At 34.5% G+C, this 27512-nt stretch overlaps 1 non-coding gene across 1 annotated transcript; it reads left to right on the forward strand.

The window, feature by feature from the left end:
* Positions 1-15936: 15936 nt before the first annotated feature.
* LOC139860620 (small nucleolar RNA R71) lies at positions 15937-16043 on the forward strand. The gene has a single exon (XR_011763248.1). It is a non-coding gene; the product is annotated as a small nucleolar RNA R71 (small nucleolar RNA).
* The last annotated feature ends 11469 nt before the right edge of the window (positions 16044-27512 follow it).

The following is a 27512-nucleotide window of genomic DNA, read 5'->3' on the forward strand; positions in this document are numbered from 1 at the left end:
CAAGATTACATGTCTTCAAAGCCCAAAATGCTTTGTGCTCAATTTCTACTGGAAGGTGACATGCTTTTTCATAAATGAGTCTAAAAGGTGTGGTTCCAATTAGAGTTTTGTAGGCTGTTCTGAAAGCCCAGAGTGCATCCTCCAATTTCATGGACCATTTCTTCGGATTTTGATCCTACGGTTTTCTCTAGAATATGTTTTAATGCTCGGTTGGTATTTTCAACTTGTCCACTTGTTTGTGGATGATAAGCAGTTGAGATTTTATGAGTTACTCCTTATCTTTTGAGAACTTTTTCAAGTTGATTATTACAAAAATGAGTACCCCGATCACTTATTAAAGCTTTTGGTGTTCCAAACCTTGCAAAAAGACGTTTTAAAAAATTGACTACAACTCGTGCATCGTTAGTTGGGAGAGCTTGTGCTTTCGCCCATTTAGATACATAATCAATGGCAACGAGAATGTAGAGATTATTATGAGATTTTGGAAATGGACCCATAAAGTCAATACCCCAAACGTCAAATACTTCACATATTTGAATGACATTTTGTGGCATTTCATCATGTTGAATTATTTTTCCGGCTCTCTGACAAGCATCACATGATTTACAAAGAAGGTGTGCGTCTTTAAAAATTGTAGGCCAATAGAATCCAGCATCGTAGACTTTTCTTGCCGTGAGCTGAGGCCCATAATGCCCTCCTGTTGGTCCTGTGTGACAATGGTTTAAGATTTTCCTAGCTTCATCTCCGAATATGCATCGGCGTATTATTCCATCGGGACAACTTTTAAACAAATGTGGATCTTCCCAAAAATAGTGTTTTATATCACTATAGAATTTTTTTCGTTTTTGGTACGACAACCCTTTTTCAAGAAATCCACATACTAAGTAGTTTGCATAGTCTGCAAACCATGAAATTTCATTATAATCGATCTTCAAAAGATATTCATCAGGAAAGTTATCTTGTATAGCCGATTCATTTAGAACTTCTAATTCGAGATTTTCAAGACATGAAAGATGATCAGCGGCGAGATTCTCTGCTCCCTTTTTATCTCGGATCTCAATATCGAACTCTTGTAAGAGTAAGATCCAACGGATTAATCATGGTTTGGTATCTTGTTTCAAAAATAGGTATCTAAGAGCAGAATGGTCGGTATAGACCACCGTTTTAGCTAGAACGAGATATGAACGAAATTGGTCAAAAGCAAAGACAATAGCAAGGAGTTATTTTTCAGTAGTTGTGTAATTCGTTTGTGCTCCTTGTAACATTTTACTAGCGTAATAAATAGGTTGAATTTTTTTTTCAATCCTTTGTCCTAAAACGGCTCCCATTGCAAAATCACTTGCATCGCACATGAGTTCAAATGGTAGATTCCAATTTGGAGTTATCATGATCGGCGCATTAGTGAGTTTTTCTTTAAGAATATTAAAAGATTTGATGCATTCATCTGAAAAGATGAATGGAGCATCCTTTTCTAGGAGTTTATTCATAAGAGTGGCAATTTTAGAAAAATCTTTTATGAAACGTCGGTAAAAACCGGCATGCCCTAGAAAACTCCTAACTCCTCTAACATTGGTGGGATGTGGAAGTTTAGCAATTACATCTACTTTAGCTCTATCCACTTCAATTCCTTCCTTTGAAATTTTATGACCAAGAACGATGCCTTCTTTAACCATGAAATGGCATTTCTCCCAATTAAGAACTAGATTTGATTGTTCGCATCTAATAAGCATTCGTTCAAGATTAACTAGACATGTTTCAAAAGTCTCACCGAAGACTGAAAAGTCATCCATGAAAACTTCCATGCATTCTTCTATCATGTCGTGAAAAATCGCCATCATGCACCTTTGAAAGGTTGCAGGGGCGTTGCATAGTCCAAATGACATGCGTTTATAAGCAAAAGTACCATAAGGGCACGTGAACGTGGTTTTCTCTTGGTCCTCGGGTGCTATTGGAATTTGAAAATATCCAGAAAAACCGTCAAGAAAACAATAGTAACTATTTCCGGCTAATCTTTCCAACATTTGATCAATGAAAGGCAAAGGAAAGTGATCTTTTCTGGTGGCGTCATTTAATTTTTTATAATCAATACAAACACGCCATCCTGTTACAGTCCTAGTAGGAATAAGCTCATTTTTTTCATTTGTGATGACAGTCATGCCACCCTTTTTAGGTACGCATTGAACTGGGCTTACCCATGGACTATCAGAGATTGGATAAATTAAACCTGCATCAAGCAGTTTAATAATTTCTTTTTTAACAACATCTTGCATATTAGGATTTAGTCTTCGTTGGCGTTGCACATAGGTTTTATGACCTTCTTCCATAAGGATTTTATGTGTGCAATACGAAGGACTTATGCCTTTAATGTCATGAATCTTCCATGCAATAGCTTGTTTATGAGCTTTTAATACAGAAATGAGTTGAGATTTTTCATTTTCCGCAAGAGAAGACGATATTATTACAGGTAATTCAGATTCACCATGTAAATAAGCGTATTCCAAATGGTTTGGAAGTGGTTTTAACTCTAATGTCGGTGGTTCGTCTATCGACGATTTGTATCGATATCTGTCTTCCTCTTTTAGCATTTGAAGTTCTTCTATTGTTGGTTCATATTCATTAGCCATAAGTGTAGCTAACATTTCAGCTTCATCAATTGGTTCAGTTCCTTCTCCTAAAAAACATTCTCCTGTTCCTTGTAATTCTGAAAATTCTTCTAACAATTCTGCATGTGAATCTATAGTTTGAATATAATAACATGTATCATCTGCAGATTGCGGTTGTTGCATGGCTCTATCAACTGAAAAGGTAACACTCTCGTCCTCTATTGAAACAACCCGTCAAAGTACACTTGACGACCATCGTTATCTTGGTCTCACAGCTTAATCATAACTCTATATGAATTTAATAAATAACCTTGCATTCTTTATTTAAAAATGATTTCTTATAAAGGAAAGCTATCAAAATATGTAAGTTTAAAAAACCATACATTATTACTTAACCAAAAGTTGACCAAAACAAAGTCAACAACATCCACTATTAAATGTATCAAAATAGAATGCAAGTTATTGTTTAACAAAAGCTGCCATCATAAATATGCAGACTCTCTAAGCATAGCGAAAGCAATCAATCATGAACCTGAGAATAAAACATGCGAGTAACTGTCAACAAAAATGTTGAGTGAATTATAGGTTTAATATTGCAAACAATATTTAATTTAAACCATAAAAATTTATGTTTGAAAACATAAAAACTCCTTTTTGGACCACAAATTTATATGCTCGAAAACATATAAAAACATTATTCCATTTTCCGTGAGCCACCTGGTAACCACTTAACCATTTATTTACCCTTGCCAAACACAAAATATATACACTGAACAAGTGTATCTTCAACTAATTACGAAGTACTAAACATTTCAATTATAAATTGCTAGCGCGACTAGCTCGAAATGGGGTTGTCAAACCCGATAGATCTATCCATAGGATTCGCGTTCACTGGTAGAAACCAGTGATTACAATTACCAGATTAGGGAATATTTTTGTTCGACTCACAATGAATAATTTAAACCAACTTCCACTTGTGTCCAAAATATAAAATAAATTGCATGTATTCTCATCCCAAAAGATTTAAAATAGGAAAATGGGACTATAACTCACCTTAAAGCAAACGAAGTAACCACAAAAAAATGCGAACAGTAAATGAAGTAAGTGATCAAGAATGATCACAACGCCGACCTATAAATAAAGCAAGTCGATATAAATAACTAACTTAGGTCAAGTCTTAGTATGATAGTTATAGTACTTGTTGCAAGTAGACATAGAACAATACTCAACATGCATCGGTTTGACCGGAACAGCGTACGGACACACACTTCCTATTTTTAGAAAGTTTCTATTTTTAGCAGGTTTCCATTTTTGGAAAGTTTCTATTTTTGGAAAGTTTCTATTTTTGGAAAGTTTCTATTATTGGAAAGTTTCTATTTTTGGAAAGTTTTCAAATTTAGAAAGTTTCCATATTTAGAAAGTTTCTATTTTTAGAAAGTTTTTGAGTTAGGAAGGTTTCCTTAATTAGAAAGTCAACAAAGTCAACAGAAAGTCAAAGTCAACCGAAAGTCAACTCGAAAGTCAACCTTGGTCAAACATAGTCAACATTAATTTTAAAAGTGTAAGTTGTAATAATAATATAAGTTATAATGTTAATTAAAGTTAAATATGTATAATTATGTCATAACATAAGTTTAATTAAATTAAAATGAATTAATAAAGTTAACATAAGTTTAAATGATATAATTAATATAACATAAGTATTTAATTAATTAATTAAATATTAGTCATAATATAAGTATTATTAATTAATAATAAGTTTTAAATCATATCATAAGTATTATTAATTAATAATGAATTATTAATCATATCATAAGTTTCTAATTATAATTATTAAACCATAAGTATTTAATAATTAAATTATAATTACATAATAACTAAGCCTTATAATAATTAAATAATTAATTAATCCTTATTATAAGTCTTATAATAATAATAATCTCATAAAATAATTTTAATACTTATCATAAGTATTTTCTATTAATAATAAAAGTATTATTAATCATAAGTTTAATTAAAAGTTTAATTAAATCATAAGTAATTAAATATTGATATAATAAATATATATCATAAGTCTTAAATTATAATATATAATAATTACTTTTTATATCATAAGTAATTTAATAATAATGAAAATCATTATTTATATCATAAGTTTTAATAATTAACCATAAGTTTTAATTAAAAGTTCATCGGGTCGTATCTTGAGCCCCGGGTGTCGGTTTTCGGCGAGCCTTATATATATATATATCCGCCTAATAAAACCACCCGACACATTGGTGCACTCAAGAACACACCAAGAACAGTAACCAAGTCATGATGATCAGCCATTACACAACTTGGAACTTTAATTCGTTTTAAAACACGTTTTAGTCATAACGGGTGATCCGTGGCTCGGATTTAGATGACCTGAACATGAAAGTTCATCCCATCATCAATCCTAACACACTAATACACCCTAAAGACTCCAAAAGTGGTCACAAAGTCGGACCAAACCTGGTTCAAATCGTTTTCACAATTTAATCCCAACAAAACACCATTTTAATCATATCTAGAGTTCCGGAAATTGAAATGACATGAATCCGGAGTCTAAAATTAATGTCTTGATGAGAGGAACTCATCTAGATACTTTAATTTCACTTTTATATCAGTTACATAAACAGAAATGAACGAAAATGCTGCTGTCCCAAATTAATCAAATCGAAAACATGAATTAACGAGCATTTCTACGCATACAATCAATAATACAATAACATATAAGCACTATAGCATCAATATAAGATCAAAATAAATTAAAATAAATAAGAATTGCAAAGTTTGGGTTCATGATTATACCCAAATCAAAAATCAAGAAGAAGGATGATGTAGAACGCGAAACGGTGAATCCGATTATGTAGATGATCTTGAGAAATGATGAACAATTGATTGTTTCATGTTGTTGGCCGATTTAGCTGATGATGATGGTCAAAAGTCGTTCCAAATAAGTGAGGGAGGAAGAGAGGATGTTTGCTAGGGTTAGGTTTAGGAAAAAATAAATGAGGAAGTGAAATTGAAAATGGGAAAATGAAAAATGGGGAGGGGGCTCCCATTTTGGTCAAAATTTTGATGGTGTGGCCCCCTTTTTGGCCCAAATTTGATAAATGAAAGAAGTCTTGTGGCCCGAATTCCCGAACGAAACCCGAAACGCGAAAACACCGTTACGCGATTAAAATTTTGGAGAGATAACATATACGCGACAAATAAAATATATAAACACTATATATGATCATATGACATCAAAATATCATATTTAAAGTAATTTGGATTTAAAAATCCCAAAAGTTTGACCGTTGGTTTGAAAACCGAAAAGATTCGCTGGATAAAAATCCACGACACGTAGAAACGTACAACTTAAAATATGAATACAAATATTCACATAACACATAATAATTAATATATTATTACAAAATAATAATATAGATCATAGAAATGACGTGGCACGAATAACAATTAACGGACGTTAAATAATAAACGGTAAAAGATAACGGAAAAAGTAGGGTCGTGACAGTACCTTCCCGTTACGGAAATTTTGTCCCGAAATTTAAGCAAGTGCAGGGGTTGACTCATCATCTAGGAACAAATGCGGGTACTTCTGCCTCATCTTATCTTCACGTTCCCAAATGAACTTGGGTTCGCGTCTGGCATTCCATCTCATTCGGACGATAGGAATTCCACTTTATTTAAGAGTCTTAACCTCTTGATCCATAATCTCGACAGGTTCCTCAATAAAATGGAGTTGTTTATCAACATGAAGTTCATCAAGAGGAATGGTTTCATTGGTCTCGGCCAAACACTTCTTTAAATTCGATACATGAAAAACGCTATGAAAAGCCCTAAGCTCTTGTGGCAATTTTAAACGATAAGCCACGGGTCCAATTCTTTCGATAATCTCAAAAGGTCCAACAAATCGAGGATTTAACTTTCCTTTTTACCATAACGTATCACGCCCTTCCAAGGTGATACCTTCAACATAACACGATCACCGACCTAAAATTCGATATTGTTCCTTCTCTTATTGGCATAGCTCTTTTGCCAACTTCTGGAGGTTCTTAAACTTTCCTTAATCTGTACGATCTTCTCGGTAGTCTCATGAATAATTTCTGGACCTGTGAGTTGAGCATCCACAACCTCATTCCAGCAGACAGGAGACATACACTTTCTACCATACAGAGCTTCAAAAGGTGCGGCTTAATACTTGCATGATAGCTGTTATTATAAGAAAATTCAGCCAGTGGCAAGTACTTATCCCAACCATTACCAAAATCAATGATGCATGCTCGTAACATGTCTTCCAATGTTTGAATGGTCCTTTCACTCTGACCATCTGACTATGGATGATAAGCAGTGTTCATATCCAATTTAGTTCCCAAAGCATCTTGTAAGGACTGCCAAAACCTCGATGTAAATCGACTGTCTCGGTCCGAAATAATAGATACGGGAACACCATGTCTAGAAACAATCTCCTTCAAATACAAACGAGTAAGCTTCTCCTTCGAATCTGTTTCCTTAATTGGCAAGAAATGATCTGACTTAGTGAGTCGGTCAACAATCACCCAAATGGTATCATAACCACCTACAACTCTCGGTAACTTCGCAATAAGTCCATCGTAATACATTCCCACTTCCACTCGGGAATTTCAGGTTGCACCAAAAGTCCGGATGGTTTCTGATGTTCAGCTTTAACCTTAGCACAGGTCAAACACTTAGCCACATACGTAGCCACATCAGCTTTCAAATTAGGCCACCAATACCGCTCCTTAAGGTCATGATACATCTTTTCTGAACTAGGATGAATAGAGTACCTAGACTTATGAGCCTCATCTAGAACAAGTTGTCAGAGATCACTAAACTTCGGAACCCAAAGACGTCCCGCAACATACCGAGTACTATCGGTTCGTACCTCTAACTGTTTACTCAAGCCTTGGACCTTCCCGTTACAAAATTATCCTCCTTCAAGGCTTCTTGTTGAGCTACAAGAATATGCCTTGCGAGGGTTGTTCGAGTGGTCATATTTAAGGCCCTAAATCTATGAGGTTCAGTCCTCTCTTTACGACTTAACATATCGGCCACAACATTAGCCTTCCCCGGATGATATAAAAGTTCACAATCATAATCATTCAATGTCTCAACCCATCATCGCTGCTTCATATTTAGCTGTTTTTGATCAAGAATATGTTGAAGACTCTTGTGATCAGTGTACACTGTACTTTTAACCCCATATAAGTAATGTCTCCAATTCTTGAGTGTGAACACAACAGCTCCCAATTCCAAATCATGGGATGTATAATTCTGTTCATGAATCTTCAACTGACGTAACGCGTAAGCAATGACTTTCTTTCGCTGCATCAAAACACAACCAATTTCTTGACACGAAGCATCACAACAGATAACAAAATCATCATTACCCTCAGGTAGTGATAATATCGATGCAGAAGTTAACTTCTCCTTTAGAGTTTGGAAAGCAGACTCTTGTTCACTCTTTCACTCGTACTTCTTCCCCTTATGCGTTAAAGTAGACAGAGGTTTCGCTACTCGTGAAAAATCTTGAAGGAACCTTCTATAATAGCCTGCCAAACCTAGGAACTGACGAATTTGAGTAGGAGTCTTCGGAATTCCCCACTTCTCAATTGCCCCAATCTTGGCAGGATCAACTTGGATTCCCTGTTTACTAACAACATGTCCAAGGAATTGAACTTCTCTTAACCAGAACGCACACTCGGAAAACTTAGCATACAATTCTTCTTTTCTTAACAAATCCAGCACAAACTTCAAATGCTCTTCGTGATCTTGATCACTCTTGGATTAGATAAGAATATCATTGATGAAAACCATAACGAACTTGTCCATATAAGGACTACACACACGGTTCATGAGGTCCATGAACACTGCAGGTGCGTTAGTCAATCTGAACAGCATAACCAGAAATTCGTAGTGACCATAACGGGTTCAAAAAGTGGTTTTCGGAATATCAGTTTGTTTGACGCACAATTGGTGATAACCGGAACGAAGATCAATCTTAGAATAAATGGATGAACCTTGAAGTTGATCGAACAGATCATCAATTCTCGAAATAGAGTAACGATTCTTAACTGTAAGCTTGTTCAACTCGCGATAATCAATACACCATCGGAACGAACCACATTTCTTCTTAACAAACAAAACAAGAGCTCCCCAAGGAAACGAACTGGGACGAATGAAATACAGTTGTAACAATGAAGGAAGAAATATATGGAGTAGTCACATCGGTGGCATAGATATATAAGGCAATTCTCTCAAAGGAAATAACGAGGATCATGAACTTCAAAGTAAATTTTCATTACATTTCCGAAAGGAAGACGTACGAAAGGTGTGATAATTCAACGAGAGTGAACTTCATTGTACAATGAGTGAGGAAATCTAGGATTCATCCATATTTTTAAATTTATGTGCGGATGAAAAGAACGCGAATCATGGGTTATAAAGAATGGCCGACTCCAGGTGAGATGAATCTCCAAAAATAATTTTGTGCACCTCAAAATATTGAATCCTAGGATTGATGTTTACGAGGGTGTTGCGGCTGACAACAAATATTGAGAGTAAAAACTCCTCAAACGGTCTAGTGTAATATATATCCATGATACCCACTATAACAACAGTTGGGGTAGAAACCCACCTAGCGCCTTTTCTACAATAGGGTGACTACCGAGTGTACCCCAGAAAATTGATTTATCGGTCCGCGTTTCGGCCATGTCCAACCATAAGAGGGAAAATTTTATGAGCGCAAGGACCTTCCAACAAATTTTATAAAACCGGCATCCAAAGTGGTGTAAGAGTTTCTATCAATGAACTTAATGGTAAATTTTATCCTTAAATGGAGGATGAGAAGAACTGTGATCCAAACACTCTGTATAGTAATGTGAAAATTCAAATATAATCAATCAAAGAAGTTTTGAAAAAGCTTTAAACGTCTGATGTGACCTCATAAACGGAACAAAGTTCTTAGAAAATTTAGAAGTATGTACAACGTGTACCATTTTATATAAAACAATTTGACTCAGTTAAACAACTCAATAAAGGAGTGGTTTTAAAATAATTTTGAAGGTATAATTTAGTGTATACTAGCCAAAATAGGTAAGGATAAATTTATTCATTTGAATCCATACGTACATATATGATTTTATAAATTGTATACATGACAAAATATTTCATTACTTCTATTCGCCCATAAATCTCGTGAGAACCGCCCAATTATACAAATGTGTAAAACTCTCGATGATAAACAGAGTATCTGTATTTCAGAGGTTACAATTTGAAGTAAGATCGTGAAAGATCAAGTAAATGACTTGAATCGTCGTGCGACATTTGACCAACAAATGTTACGAGGTCATGAAAACCAATGAGTTAAATGTTATTTTGACTATTATCAGGACATAAGTCCTTGGACCAAAACTGTTCCCGAGTGAAGTTGTTGCTAACAAGCGAGTTATGAAGGATAGAGCATGAGATAGATAATCTGGTTAAAACGAGCTCCTCGCATATCAACGAATAAGATAATGAATATTTTCCCTACCCATGTAATACATCAGAATTTCTGAATGAGTGGTGTAAAATTTTTTCTTTGACTCGCTTTCTATTCCTCATGTCACAATATTGGGACTTCTTTATGAATTAACGTAATATAATCACGTTGGCCTGACGCCATTATATTTCACTAATTCATAGTTCCATTCCAATAGCACTACATGAGGTCAGGACACGCGATCAACCTCGGATTTTCACACAATTTCTCTAAAATAATTTCTTAAACAATGTGCTAAGGATAGCACAAGAGACAAAACATCATAAGTAACGAATAGGGGTAACGATGACATAGAAATGTCTTCGAAGTACCAAAAATCTTTAAAAGTCAAGAATGACGTTTCCGGTTCGCAACCCAAAGTACAAAGCCACAACGGCACAAAGGCACGTAATATAACAAGAATGTTATATACCTAAACATAATAGCTGACATTGAAATGCCGAGCCCTTAGAAGTCAAGAATGACATCTCGCGTAATATAACTCAAACGTCAAACACATAACCATAATAGATGACATATGAATGTCGAGAATTTCAGAAGTCAAGAATGACATCCCTCGGTATCACTATCCGAGGTGTTCTTATAAAAGACAAACTCGCATGAGTCGGAGAATACGTTTAAATCAGAATGGGAGTTCCTCCTGAATTCAGAACATAACAGAGATGTATGTATGATAACAATATACATACCAATATGATACAAATAATCACATATAATAATATATTATAGGCTGGGCTGTAGACTAGACTCACTAATGCACCCTATTGACTCGGGTAACGACATTAATGCAGCATAATTCCTTACAACCAAAGCTCTGATACCACCTGAAACGACCCGTCAAAGTACACTTGACGACCATCATTATCTTGGTCCCACAGCTTGATCATAACTCTATATGAATTTAATAAATAACCTTGCATTCTTTATTTAAAAATGATTTCTTATAAAGGAAACCTATCAAAATATGTAAGTTTAGAAAAACCATACATTATTACTTAACCAAAAGTTGACAAAACAAAGTCAACAACTTCCACTATTAAATGTATCAAAATAGAATGCAAGTTATTGTTTGACAAAAGCTGCCATCATAAATATGCAGACTCTCTAAGCACAGCGAAAGCAATCAATCATGAACCTGAGAATAAAACATGGGAGTAACTGTCAACAAAAATGTTGAGTGAATTATAAGTTTAATATTGCAAACAATATTTAATTTAAACCATAAAAATTTATGTTTTAAAACATAAAAACTCCTTTTTGGACCACAAAACTATATGCTCGAAAACATATAAAAACATTATTCCATTTTCCGTGAGCCACCTGGTAACCACTTAACCATTTATTTACCCTTGCCAAACACAAAATATATACACTGAAAAAGTGTATCTTCAACTAATTACGAAGTACTAAACATTCCGATTATAAATTGCTAGCGCGACTAGCTCGAAATGGGGTTGTCAAACCCGATAGATCTATCCATAGGATTCGCGTTCACTGGTAGAAACTAGTGATTACAATTACCAGATTAGGGAATATTTTTGTTCGACTCACATTGAATAATTTAAACCAACTTCCACTTGTGTCCAAAATATAAAATAAATTGCATGTATTCTCATCCCAAAAGATTTAAAATAGGAAAAGGGGACTATAACTCACCTTAAAGCAAACGAAGTAACCACAAAAAAATGCGAACAGCAAATGAAGTAAGTGATCAAGAATGATCACAACGCCGACCTATAAATAAAGCAGGTCGATATAAATAACTAACTTAGGTCAAGTCTTAGTATGATAACTATAGTACTTGTTGCAAGTAGACATAGAACAATACTCAACATGCATCGGTTTGATCGGAACAGCGTATGGGCACACACTTCCTATTTTTAGAAAGTTTCTATTTTTAGCAGGTTTCCATTTTTGGAAAGTTTCTATTATTGGAAAGTTTCTATTTTGGAAAGTTTCTATTATTGGAAAATTTCTATTTTTGAGAAGTTTCCAAATTTAGAAAGTTTCCATATTTAGAAAGTTTCTATTTTTAGAAAGTTTTTGAGTTAGGAAGGTTTCCTTAATTAGAAAGTCAACAAAGTCAATTGAAAGTCAAAGTCAACCGAAAGTCAACTCAAAAGTCAACCTTGGTCAAACATAGTCAACATTAATTTTAAAAGTGTAAGTTGTAATAATAATATAAGTTATAATGTTAATTAAAGTTAAATATGTATAATTATGTCATAACATAAGTTTAATTAAATTAAAATGAATTAATAAAGTTAACATAAGTTTAAATGATATAATTAATATAACATAAGTATTTAATTAATTAATTAAATATTAGTCATAATATAAGTATTATTAATTAATAATAAGTTTTAAATCATATCATAAGTATTATTAATTAATAAAGAATTATTAATCATATCATAAGTTTCTAATTATAATTATTAAACCATAAGTATTTAATAATTAAATTATAATTACATAATAACTAAGCCTTATAATAATTAAATAATTAATTAATCCTTATTATAAGTCTTATAATAATAATAATCTCATAATATAAGTTTAATACTTATAATAAGTATTTTCTATTAATAATAAAAGTATTATTAATCATAAGTTTAATTAAAAGTTTAATTAAATCATAAGTAATTAAATATTGATATAATAAATATATATCATAAGTCTTAAATTATAATATATAATAATTACTTTTTATATCATAAGTAATTTAATAATAATGAAAATCATTATTTATATCATAAGTTTTAATAATTAACTATAAGTTTTAATTAAAAGTTCATCGGGTCGTATCTTGAGCCCCGGTTATCGGTTTTCGGCGAGCCTTATATATATCCGCCTAATAAAATCACCTGACACATTGGTGCACTCAAGAACACACCAAGAACAGTAACCAAGTCGTGATGATCAGCTATTACAAAACTTGGAACTTTAATTCGTTTTAAAACACGTTTTAGTCATAACGGGTGATCCGTGGCTCGGATTTAGATGACCCGAACATGAAAGTTCATCCCATCATCAATCCTAACACACTAGTACACCCTAAAGACTCCAAAAGTGGTCACAAAGTCGGACCAAACCTGGTTCAAATCGTTTTCACAATTTAATCCCAACAAAACACCATTTTAATCATATCTAGAGTTCCGGAAATCGAAATGACATGAATCCAGAGTCTAAAATTAATGTCTTGATGAGAGGAACTCATCTAGATACTTTAATTTCACTTTTATATCATTTACATAAACAGAAATGAACGAAAATGCTGCTGTCCCAAATTAATCAAACCGAAAACATGAATTAACGAGCATTTCTACGCATGCAATCAACAATACAATAACATATAAGCACTATAGCATCAATATAAGATCAAAATAAATTAAAATAAATAAGAATTGAAAAGTTAGGGTTCATGATTATACCCAAATCAAAAATCAAGAAGAAGGATGATGTAGAACGCGAAACGGTGAATCCGATTATGTAGATGATCTTGAGAAATGATGAACAATTGATTGTTTCATGTTGTTGGCCGATTTAGCTGATGATGATGGTAAAAATTCGTTCCAAATAAGTGAGGGAGGAAGAGAGGATGTTTGCTAGGGTTGGGTTTAGGAAAAAATAAATGAGGAAGTGAAATTGAAAATGGGAAAATGAAAAATGGGGATGGGGCTCCCATTTTGGCCAAAATTTTGATGGTGTGGCCCCCTTTTTGGCCTAAATTTGATAAATGAATGAAGTCTTGCGGCCTGAATGCCCGAAGGAAGCCCGAAACGCGAAAACACCGTTACGCGATTAAAATTTCGGAGAGATAACATATACGCGACAAATAAAATATATAAACACTATATATGATCATATGACATCAAAATATCATATTTAAAATAATTTGAATTTAAAAATCCCAAAAGTTTGACCGTTGGTTTGAAAACCGAAAAGATTCGCCGGATAGAAATCCACGACACGTAGAAACGTACAACTTAAAATATGAATACAAATATTCACATAACACATAATAATTAATATATTATTACAAAAATAATAATATAGATCATAGAAATGATGTGGCACAAATAACAATTAACGAACGTTAAATAATAAACGGTAAAAGATAACGGAAAAAGTAGGGTCGTGACATCTATACTTAGGGTCAGTTTCTTACCAAACACGTCTATTATTGCTTTAGCCGTGTTTAAGAATGGTCTTCCTAATATAAGAGGAACTCGAGAATCTTCTTCCATGTCCAGAATAACAAAATCTACTGGAAATACTAAAGTACCAACTTTAACTAGCATGTTTTTCATTATCCCTCTAGGATATTTTACTGATCGATCGGACTAGTTGTATGCTTATTCGTGTTGTTTTCAATTCTCCTAGGTCTAGTTTAGCGTATAGTGAATATGGCATTAAATTTATACTAGCACTTAAGTGTGCCAATGCTTCTATTGAACTAAGACTACCCAGAAAATATGGAATTGTGAAACTTCCTGGATCTGATAATTTTTCTGGTATCTTATTCAACAACACAGCAGATTTATTAGCATTCATAGTAACAGCCGAGAGTTCTTCCATTTTCTTTCTATTTGTGATTAGATCTTTCAAGAATTTGGCATACCTAGGCATTCCTGAAATCACCTCAATGAAAAGAAGATTGACATTTATTTGTTTAAACATATCCAAGAATTTGGATTGCTCAGCTTCAAGTCTTTCTTTTCTCATTTTACTCGGGTAAGGAAGCGGTGGTTGGTATGGTTTAACATAAGGTTTTGCCTTAACTGTGTTATCTTCATTAACCTTTTCAACTACCGGTTCTTTTTCCTTCTCTTGCTCAGATTGTGGTTCTTGTGGAGTAGGAATAGAGTCATCAGAAATTTCAGGTATTTCAGGTGGTTTAAGTGTAATACCACTTCTTGTGGTAATGGCTTTAGCTATTTCATTCCGGGGGTTAGAATTTGTATCGCTAGGTAAACTTCCTGGTTTTCTTTCACCTATCAACCTTGCTAGGTTGCTCACTTCTTGTTCTAGATTTTGAATAGAAGCTTGTTGATTTCTATATGCTTGAGCATTTTGTTCATTGGTTTGTTTCTGAGATGTAAAAAACTGCATTTGAGATTCAACTAGCTTCGACATCATGTCTTCTAAATTTGGCTTTTTATCATCGGTTTATGGTGGTTTATTTGGAAAAATAGGTCTTTGCTGATTGTAAGTATTGTTGGATACTTGTTGATTGCTAGGACCTTGTTGGTTGTTGTATGGAACATTTCGGTTATAATTCTGATTTTGATTGTAGTTTGGTCTTGGCGGTTGATAATTATTCTGAAAATTATTTCCAGGCCTTTGGTTCATGTATGAAACATTCTCTCTTTGTTCCATTGTTTGTTTAATACTGAGACAATCTTTTGTCAAATGTGGTCCTCCACACTGCTCACAACTAATTCGTATTGAGTGAATATCTTTAGTCATCTTTTCCATTCGTCTCTCGAAAGCATCTATCTTTGTGGAAATGAAATCAAAGTCATGGCAAGAATCGGCTCTCTAGCCGCTTTAGATGATATAACGATATCTTTTTCTTGATGCCACTCATGTGAGTGGGAAGCAGTGTTATCAATAATTTTGTAAGCTTCAGTTGCGGTTTTTTTCATAATGGAACCACCAGCTGCTATGTCGATGTCTTTTCGTGTAGTAATGTCGCATCTTTGGTAAAATATTTGTACTATCTGATAAGTGTCTAAACCATGTTGCGGACATCCTCTTAACAACTTTTCAAATCTTGTCCACGCTTCATATAGAGTTTCATTTGGCTTTTGTGTGAATGTAACAATTTCTCCTTGAAGTCTCACGGCTTTAGATGCCGGAAAGAATTGTTTAAGAAATTTTTCAACTAAGACATCCCATGTATCAATCGCCCCTTCAGGTAACGATTCTAACCAATCTTTGGCTTCTCCCTTTAAAGTCCAGGGAAATAACATGAGATAGATCTGTTCATCCTCCACTTCTCTGATCTTAAATAGAGTACAGATCCTATTAAAGGTTCGAAGATGTTTGTTTGGATCTTCCTTCGGCGCACCACTAAATTGGCATTGATTAGTTACCATGTGTCGGATTTGTCCTTTAATTTCATAATCTGGCGCATTAATGTCTGGTTGAGTAATTGCATGACCTTGGCCAGTGCGTTTAGCTCTCATTCGGTCTTCCATACTTAGAGGTTCCAGAATTTCCATGATTGAATTTGTTGAATCTGAATCACTAGGGGATTCTGACTTAATGGTTTCTTCCTCGACAATCCCTGAATGAGTAATTTGTGGTTCAGGAGGAATGATTAGTGGTTCAGGATCTCTGAATTGTCCCTGAATATCCTCCGGATTCTCAATTGTGAGGTCGGGTTCAAAAAATGGATTATCGGAAATTTGAATTAGAGTACTTGGTCGACTAGATGATGATTCTAAAGAAAAATCAACGGCAACAATATTGGCTAGATGTCTTGATCGATTTACAGGTGGTGAACGTTTTGCTCGATGCATTCACTGAATATCCTATTAGTTATAAAAGATAAAAATTATATAAGCTATCAAATTAATAGACTTTTCTGATTTTGCCCACGTTTCGAATAGCCAATAGATGCAGCAAGTAGCTAGGACCCTTTAAATCGGAAGCCCACAACTCGCCACTAACAAATCCAACTATTACTACGAACCAGAAAATTTTAGTTGTCTATCAATTTAACCGCTTAAAATAATTTTTTCATCGAAATTTAAAGAAAATAAAGAAAACTCTATATCCTAAAAACTAGAGCGTCGAGAAATAAGAAAGAAAAAGAGTGCGTCGAAAAACGTCGAAAAATAAAAAGTCGAAAAATATTAAAATGCAGCGTCGAAACTTAAAAGTCTAAAAACTAAATATTAAAAGTTGCGTCTAAAGGTATTAAAGGTTAAAAGGAATTCTATATCCAAAACGGTAATAACTTAAAAAGGCACTAAAATTTATTAAATATAAAAGCGATAAGCGACGTCGTAAAATTCTAAAGCGTCTAAATCTTAATCTAAAGAAAAAGCACTTAAGGGATTTTACGGCAAAGCCTAAAAATCTAGAAATAAAGTAACTACGGTAAAAACTAAGTTACGAACTAATTACGAAAGATAAATATACAAATTACGATTAAACGATTAAAAATATACAAAATATAAAAATAGGCTTAAAGTTATAAAAATACAATTTTTATAAAAATATTATTTTTATATTATTATTTTATAAAACAAATTTAATTAAAACTTAAAAACTAATAGAATAAACTAATTAAAACTAATAATAATAATAATTAAATCTAAACCTAATTGATTTAATAATAATTAAATAAATTACCCTAATTCCGTAATTAATGCTAGGGTTTGGCCTGTCAGAGCAGCTCATACGACCGCATGAGTTGTAGTGCTTCTATCCATGCGATCGCATGGATCCGAAAACCAGGCCAGATGAAATGTCCCGTTCTTATTGATTAAAAACGTTCCATATTAATTGATTTCGTTGCGAGGTTTTGACCTCTATATGAGACGTTTTTCAAAGACTGCATTCATTTTTAAAACAAACCATAACCTTTATTTCATAGATAAAGGTTTTAAAAAGCTTTACGTAGATTATCAAATAATGATAATCTAAAATATCCTGTTTACACACGACCATTACATAATGGTTTACAATACAAATATGTTACAACAAAATAAGTTTCTTGAATGCAGTTTTTACACAATATCATACAAGCATGGACTCCAAATCTCGTCCTTATTTAAGTATGCGACAGCGGAAGCTCTTAATAATCACCTGAGAATAAACATGCTTAAAACGTCAACAAAAATGTTGGTGAGTTATAGGTTTAACCTATATATATCAAATCATAATAATAGACCACAAGATTTCATATTTCAATACACATCCCATACATAGAGATAAAAATCATTCATATGGTGAACACCTGGTAACCGACATTAACAAGATGCATATATAAAAATATCCCCATCATTCCGGGACACCCTTCGGATATGATATAAATTTTGAAGTACTAAAGCATCCGGTACTTTGGATGGGGGTTGTTAGGCCAAATAGATCTATCTTTAGGATTCGCGTCAATTAGGGTGTCTGTTCCCTAATTCTTAGATTACCAGACTTAATAAAAAGGGGCATATTCGATTTTGATAATTCAACCATTGAATGTAGTTTCACGTACTTGTGTCTATTTTGTAAATCATTTATAAAACCTGCATGTATTCTCATCCCAAAAATATTAGATTTTAAAAGTGGGACTATAACTCACTTTCACAGATTTTTACTTCGTTGGGAAGTAAGACTTGGCCACTGGTTGATTCACGAACCTATAACAATATATACATGTATATCAAAGTATGTTCAAAATATATTTACAACACTTTTAATATATTTTGATGTTTTAAGTTTATTAAGTCAGCTGTCCTCGTTAATAACCTACAACTAGTTGTCCACAGTTAGATGTACAGAAATAAATCGATAAATATTATCTTGAATCAATCCACGACCCAGTGTATACGTATCTCAGTATTGATCACAACTCAAACTATATATATTTTGGAATCAACCTCAACCCTGTATAGCTAACTCCAACATTCACATATAGAGTGTCTATGGTTGTTCCGAAATATATATAGATGTGTCGACATGATAGGTCGAAACATTGTATACGTGTCTATGGTATCTCAAGATTACATAATATACAATACAAGTTGATTAAGTTATGGTTGGAATAGATTTGTTATCAATTTTCACGTAGCTAAAATGAGAAAAATTATCCAATCTTGTTTTACCCATAACTTCTTCATTTTAAATCCGTTTTGAGTGAATCAAATTGCTATGGTTTCATATTGAACTCTATTTTATGAATCTAAACATAAAAAGTATAGGTTTATAGTCGGAAAAATAAGTTACAAGTCGTTTTTGTAAAGGTAGTCATTTCAGTCGAAAGAACGACGTCTAGATGACCATTTTAGAAAACATACTTCCACTTTGAGTTTAACCATAATTTTTGGATATAGTTTCATGTTCATAATAAAAATCATTTTCTCAGAATAACAACTTTAAATCAAAGTTTATCATAGTTTTTAATTAACTAACCCAAAACAGCCCGCGGTGTTACTACGACGGCGTAAATCCGGTTTTACGGTGTTTTTCGTGTTTCCAGGTCTTAAATCATTAAGTTAGCATATCATATAGATATAGAACATGTGTTTAGTTGATTTTAAAAGTCAAGTTAGAAGGATTAACTTTTGTTTGCGAACAAGTTTAGAATTAACTAAACTATGTTCTAGTGATTACAAGTTTAAACCTTCGAATAAGATAGCTTTATATGTATGAATCGAATGATGTTATGAACATCATTACTACCTTAAGTTCCTTGGATAAACCTACTGGAAAAGAGAAAAATGGATCTAGCTTCAATGGATCCTTGGATGGCTCGAAGTTCTTGAAGCAGAATCATGACACGAAAACAAGTTCAAGTAAGATCATCACTTGAAATAAGATTGTTATAGTTATAGAAATTGAACCAAAGTTTGAATATGATTATTACCTTGTATTAGAATGATAACCTACTGTCAGAAACAAAGATTTCTTGAGGTTGGATGATCACCTTACAAGATTGGAAGTGAGCTAGCAAACTTGAAAGTATTCTTGATTTTATGAAACTAGAACTTTTGGAATTTATGAAGAACACTTAGAACTTGAAGATAAAACTTGAGAGAGATCAATTAGATGAAGAAAATTGAAGAATGAAAGTGTTTGTAGGTGTTTTTGGTCGTTGGTGTATGGATTAGATATAAAGGATATGTAATTTTGTTTTCATGTAAATAAGTCATGAATGATTACTCATATTTTTGTAATTTTATGAGATATTTCATGCTAGTTGCCAAATGATGGTTCCCACATGTGTTAGGTGACTCACATGGGCTGCTAAGAGCTGATTATTGGAGTATATATACCAATAGTACATACATCTAAAAGCTGTGTATTGTACGAGTACGAATACGGGTGCATACGAGTAGAATTGTTGATGAAACTGAACGAGGATGTAATTGTAAGCATTTTTGTTAAGTAGAAGTATTTTGATAAGTGTATTGAAGTCTTTCAAAAGTGTATAAATACATATTAAAACACTACATGTATATACATTTTAACTGAGTCGTTAAGTCATCGTTAGTCGTTACATGTAAGTGTTGTTTTGAAACCTTTAGGTTAACGATCTTGTTAAATGTTGTTAACCCAATGTTTATAATATCAAATGAGATTTTAAATTATTATATTATCATGATATTATCATGTATGAATATCTCTTAATATGATATATATACATTAAATGTCTTTACAACGATAATCGTTACATATATGTCTCGTTTCAAAATCATTAAGTTAGTAGTCTTATTTTTACATATGTATTTCATTGTTAATACACTTAATAATATATTTACTTATCATTTAACATAATTAACCAAGTGTATCAATATCTTAATATGATTCATATGTACCTAGTAAGACGTTGTTATAACGATAATCGTTATATATATCGTTTTCGAGTTTCTTAAATTAATAGTCTCATTTTTATGTATATAACTCATTGTTAAAATACCTAATGAGATACATACCTATAATAAAAACATGTTAACTATATATATAACCATATATATGTCATCGTATAGTTTTTACAAGTTTTAACGTTCGTGAATCACCGGTCAACTTGGGTGGTCAATTGTCTATATGAAACATATTTCAATTAATCAAGTCTTAACAAGTTTGATTGCTTAACATGTTGGAAACATTTAATCATGTAAATATCAATCTCAATTAATATATATAAACATGGAAAAGTTCGGGTCACTACAGTACCTACCCGTTAAATAAATTTCGTCCCGAAATTTTAAGCTGTTGAAGGTGTTGATAAATCTTCTGGAAATAGATGCGGGTATTTTTTCTTCATCTGATCTTCACGCTCCCAGGTGAACTCGGGTCCTCTACGAGCATTCCATCGAACCTTAACAATTGGTATCTTGTTTTGCTTAAGTCTTTTAACCTCACGATCCATTATTTCGACGGGTTCTTCGATGAATTGAAGTTTTTCGTTGATTTGGATTTCATCTAACGGAATAGTGAGATCTTCTTTAGCAAAACATTTCTTCAAATTCGAGACGTGGAAAGTGTTATGTACAGTCGCGAGTTGTTGAGGTAACTCAAGTCGGTAAGCTACTGGTCCGACACGATCAATAATCTTGAATGGTCCAATATACCTTGGATTTAATTTCCCTCGTTTACCAAATCGAACAACGCCTTTCCAAGGTGCAACTTTAAGCATGACCATCTCTCCAATTTCAAATTCTATATCTTTTCTTTTAATGTCAGCGTAGCTCTTTTGTCGACTTTGGGCGGTTTTCAACCGTTGTTGAATTTGGATGATCTTCTCGGTAGTTTCTTGTATAATCTCCGGACCCGTAATATGTCTATCCCCCACTTCACTCCAACAAATCGGAGACCTGCACTTTCTACCATAAAGTGCTTCAAACGGCGCCATCTCAATGCTTGAATGGTAGCTGTTGTTGTAAGAAAATTCTGCTAACGGTAGATGTCGATCCCAACTGTTTCCAAAATCAATAACACATGATCGTAGCATGTCTTCAAGCGTTTGTATCGTCCTTTCGCTCTGACCATCAGTTTGTGGATGATAGGCAGTACTCATGTCTAGACGAGTTCCTAATGCTTGCTGTAATGTCTGCCAGAATCTTGAAATAAATCTGCCATCCCTATCAGAGATAATAGAGATTGGTATTCCATGTCTAGAGACGACTTCCTTCAAATACAGTCGTGCTAACTTCTCCATCTTGTCATCTTCTCTTATTGGCAGGAAGTGTGCTGATTTGGTGAGACGATCAACTATTACCCAAATAGTATCAAAACCACTTGCAGTCCTTGGCAATTTAGTAATGAAATCCATGGTAATGTTTTCCCATTTCCATTCTGGGATTTCGGGTTGTTGAAGTAGACCTGATGGTTTTTGATGCTCAGCTTTGACCTTAGAACACGTCAAACATTCTCCTACGTATTTAGCAGCATCGGATTTCATACCCGGCCACCAAAAATGTTTCTTGAGATCCTTGTACATCTTCCCCGTTCCAGGATGTATTGAGTATCTGGTTTTATGAGCTTCTCTAAGTACCATTTCTCTCATATCTCTAAATTTTGGTACCCAAATCCTTTCAGCCCTATACCGGGTTCCGTCTTCCCGAATATTAAGATGCTTCTCCGATCCTTTGGGTATTTCATCCTTTAAATTTCCCTCTTTTAAAACTCCTTGTTGCGCCTCCTTTATTTGGGTAGTAAGGTTATTATGAATCATTATATTCATAGATTTTACTCGAATGGGTTCTCTGTCCTTCCTGCTCAAGGCATCGGCTACCACATTTGCCTTCCCCGGGTGGTAACGAATCTCAAAGTCGTAATCATTTAATAATTCAATCCACCTACGCTGCCTCATATTCAGTTGTTTCTGATTAAATATGTGTTGAAGACTTTTGTGGTCGGTATATATAATACTTTTGACCCCATATAAGTAGTGCCTCCAAGTCTTTAATGCAAAAACAACCGCGCCTAATTCCAAATCATGCGTCGTATAATTTTGTTCGTGAATCTTCAATTGTCTAGATGCATAAGCAATCAACTTCGTTCGTTGCATTAATACACAGCCGAGACCTTGCTTTGATGCATCACAATAAATCACAAAATCATCATTCCCTTCAGGCAATGACAATATAGGTGCCGTAGTTAGCTTTTTCTTCAATAACTGAAACGCTTTCTCTTGTTCATCATTCCATTCAAATTTCTTCCCTTTATGCGTTAATGCAGTCAAGGGTTTTGCTATTCTGGAAAAGTCTTGGATGAACCTTCTGTAGTAACCAGTTAGTCCTAAAAACTGGCGTATGTGTTTCGGAGTTTTCGGGGATTCCCACTTTTCAACAGTTTCTATCTTTGCCGGATCCACCTTAATACCTTCTTTGTTCACTATGTGACCGAGGAATTGAACTTCTTCCAACCAAAATGCACACTTTGAAAACTTAGCGTACAATTCTTCCTTCCTCAATACTTCTAACACCTTTCTCAAATGTTCACCGTGTTCTTGGTCATTCTTTGAGTAAATAAGTATGTCATCAATGAAAACAATGACAAACTTGTCAAGGCATGGTCCACACACTCGGTTCATAAGGTCCATGAACACAGCTGGTGCATTAGTTAAACCAAATGGCATGACCATAAACTCGTAATGACCGTAACGTGTTCTGAAAGCAGTCTTTGGAATATCATCTTCTTTCACCCGCATTTGATGATACCCGGAACGTAAGTCAATCTTTGAATAAACAGACGAGCCTTGTAGTTGATCAAATAAGTCATCGATTCTCGGTAGTGGGTAGCGGTTCTTGATGGTAAGTTTGTTCAACTCTCGGTAGTCGATACACAACCTGAATGTACCATCTTTCTTCTTGACAAACAAAACAGGAGCTCCCCACGGTGATGTGCTTGGTCGAATGAAACCACGCTCTAAAAGTTCTTGTAATTGGCTTTGTAGTTCTTTCATCTCGCTGGGTGCGAGTCTGTAAGGAGCACGAGCTATTGGTGCAGCTCCTGGTACAAGATCTATTTGAAATTCAACGGATCGATGTGGGGGTAATCCCGGTAATTCTTTCGGAAATACATCGGGAAATTCTTTTGCAATGGGAACATCATTGATGCTCTTTTCTTCAGTTTGTACTTTCTCGACGTGTGCTAGAACAGCATAGCAACCTTTTCTTATTAGTTTTTGTGCCTTCAAATTACTAATAAGATGTAGCTTCGTGTTGCCCTTTTCTCCGTACACCATTAAGGGTTTTCCTTTTTCTCGTATAATGCGAATTGTATTTTTGTAACAAACGATCTCTGCTTTCACTTCTTTCAACCAGTCCATACCGATTATCACATCAAAACTCCCTAACTCTACTGGTATCAAATCAATCTTAAATGTTTCGCTAACCAGTTTAATTTCTCGATTCCGACATATATTATTTGCTGAAATTAATTTACCATTTGCTAATTCGAGTAAAAATTTACTATCCAAAGGCGTCAATGGACAACTTAATTTAGCACAAAAATCTCTACTCATATAGCTTCTATCCGCACCCGAATCAAATAAAACGTAAGCAGATTTATTGTCAATAAGAAACGTACCCGTATCAAGCTCCGGGTCTTCCTGTGCCTCTGCCGCATTAATATTGAAAACTCTTCCGCGGCCTTGTCCATTCGTGTTCTCCTGGTTCGGTCAATTTCTAATAATGTGGCCCGGTTTTCCACATTTATAACAAACTACATTGGCATAACTTGCTCCGACACTACTTGCTCCGCCATTACTCGTTCTGACACCATTTGTTCCTTTCGTTCTGTTAACCCCTGGTCCGTAGACATCACACTTCGCCGCGCTATGGCCATTTCTTTTACACTTGTTGCAAAATTTGGTGCAGAACCCCGAGTGAAACTTTTCACACCTTTGGCATAGCTGCTTCTGATTGTTGTTGTTGTTGCGGTTATTATTGTTGTTAAGATGATTGTTGTGGTTGCTGTTGTTGTTGTTGTTGTTGTTGTTGTTGTTGTTGTTGTTGTTGGGCCGTTTGTTGTAGTTGCGATTGATGTTGCGATTGTTAGGATAGTTGTTGCGATTATTGTTATAATTGCTGTTGTTGTTGTATTGGTGATTCTTATCACCGTTTTCCTCCCACTTTCTTTTGACTTGCTTCACATTGGCCTCTTCAGCAGTCTATTCTTTAATTCTTTCTTCAATCTGGTTCACTAGTTTGTGAGCCATTCTACATGCCTGTTGTATGGAGGCGGGCTCGTGTGAACTTATATCTTCTTGGATTCTTTCCGGTAATCCTTTCACAAACGCGTCGATCTTCTCTTCCTCATCTTCGAATGCTCCCGAACACAATAGGCACAATTCTGTGAATCGTCTTTCGTACGTGGTAATATCAAATCCTTGGGTTCGTAACCCTCTAAGTTCTGTCTTGAGCTTATTGACCTCGGTTCTGGGACGGTACTTCTCGTTCATCAAGTGCTTGAATGCTGACCACGGTAGTGCGTACGCATCGTCTTGTCCCACTTGCTCTAGATAGGTATTCCACCATGTTAACGCAGAACCTGTGAAGGTATGCGTAGCGTACTTCACTTTGTCCTCTTCAGTACACTTACTTATGGCAAACACCGATTCGACCTTCTCGGTCCACCGTTTCAATCCGATCGGTCCTTCGGTTCCATCAAATTCCAAAGGTTTGCAGGCAGTGAATTCTTTGTAGGTGCATCCTACACGATTTCCTGTACTGCTAGATCCAAGGTTATTGTTGGTATGTAGCGCAGTCTGTACTGCGGCTATGTTTGAAGCTAGAAAAGTACGGAATTCCTCTTCATTCATATTCACGGTGTGTCGAGTAGTCGGTGCCATTTCCTTCAAAATAGTCAAATGGAACAAGTTAATCATACAGAATATTAAGAGTAGTTAATAGTATTTCGTAGCATAATATGAACTCATTTATAAAAGCTTTTTCTTCATATTAGCGTTTTATAAGTTTAAATTCGGGTAGTACCTACCCGTTAAGTTCATACTTAGTAGCTAATATACAATTCAACTACTACAATTCTATATGAAAAACTGATTATAATAATATTTCGCGTTCAAACTTTTATACAATATTTTACAAACTTACAATACCGCTTATTTTACATAAAGCATGAAATATAGCACACAATAACTTTGATACAAGATAGTTGTGAAGATAATTCTAGCTAGTACACAAGTCGTTCAGCAAAGGCAATAAAGACACGTAATTCATACGTCCAGAAACAAGTCATGCATTCTGGTTTTACTAGGACTACTTCCCATCCTTGGTCTTGTGGAACATAACCGTTATGGCCGTTGATAAGACAGCGTGTTGTAACGTCGTCAAAGGGACGAGGGTTACGTAATGTCCAACAGTCTCGTAATAATCTAAAAACCTCATTTCTTACCCCAATTACCGACTCCGTCACTTGTGGAAACGTTTTGTTTAATAGTTGTAGCCCGATGTTCTTGTTCTCACTTTGGTGAGAAGCGAACATTACTAATCCGTAAGCATAACATGCTTCTTTATGTTGCATGTTAGCCGCTTTTTCTAAATCACGAAGTCCAATATTCGGATATATTGAGTCAAAATAATTTCTTAACCCGTTGCGTAAAATAGCATTTGGGTTCCCCGCAATATATGCGTCAAAGTAAACACATCGTAACTTATGGGTTTCCCAATGTGATATCCCCCATCTTTCAAACGAAAGTCTCTTATAAACCAAGACATTCTTGGAACGTTCTTCGAATGTCTTACAAACTGATCTCGCCTTAAATAGTTGTGCTGAGGAATTCTGGCCAACTCTAGACAAGATTTTATCAATCATGTCTCCGGGTAGGTCTCTTAAAATATTGGGTTGTCTATCCATTTTGTGTTTTTTTTTAAACTGTAAAATAGACAAGAGTTAGATTCATAAAAAAATACTTATTAACACAAGCAATTTTTACATATATCATAAAGCATAAGCACACTATATTACATATATTACACCACACGAATACAACTATCTTATTCCGACTCGCTTGTTTTCTTCTTCTTCGGTTTTGGTTCGTTTTGCCAAGTTTCTAGGGATATATGATGTTCCCCTAATACGAGCCGTCGTGATCCACATTGGTTTAGAAAAACCTGGTGGTTTAGAGGTTCCCGGGTCATTGTTACAACTTAAGGACTTCGGGGGTTGACGATACATATAAAGTTCATCGGGGTTGGAATTAGATTTCTCTATTTTTATGCCCTTTCCCTTATTATTTTCTTTTGCCTTTTTAAATTCAGTTGGGGTAATTTCTATAACATCATCGGAATTCTCGTCGGAATCCGATTCATCGTAGAATTGGTAATCCTCCCAATATTTTGCTTCCTTGGCGGAAACACCATTGACCATAATTAACCTTGGTCGGTTGGTTGAGGATTTTCTTTTACTTAACCGTTTTATTATTTCCCCCACCGGTTCTATTTCTTCATCCGGTTCCGATTCTTCTTCCGGTTCCGATTCTTCTTCCGGTTCCGACTCTTCTTCCGGTTCCTCTTCGGGAACTTGTGAATCAGTCCACGAATCATTCCAATTTACATTTGACTCTTCATTATTATTAGGTGAGTCAATGGGACTTGTTCTAGAGGTAGACATCT

This window comes from Rutidosis leptorrhynchoides, chromosome 7, assembly GCF_046630445.1.
Source record: "Rutidosis leptorrhynchoides isolate AG116_Rl617_1_P2 chromosome 7, CSIRO_AGI_Rlap_v1, whole genome shotgun sequence".
Taxonomy (NCBI): domain Eukaryota; kingdom Viridiplantae; phylum Streptophyta; class Magnoliopsida; order Asterales; family Asteraceae; genus Rutidosis; species Rutidosis leptorrhynchoides.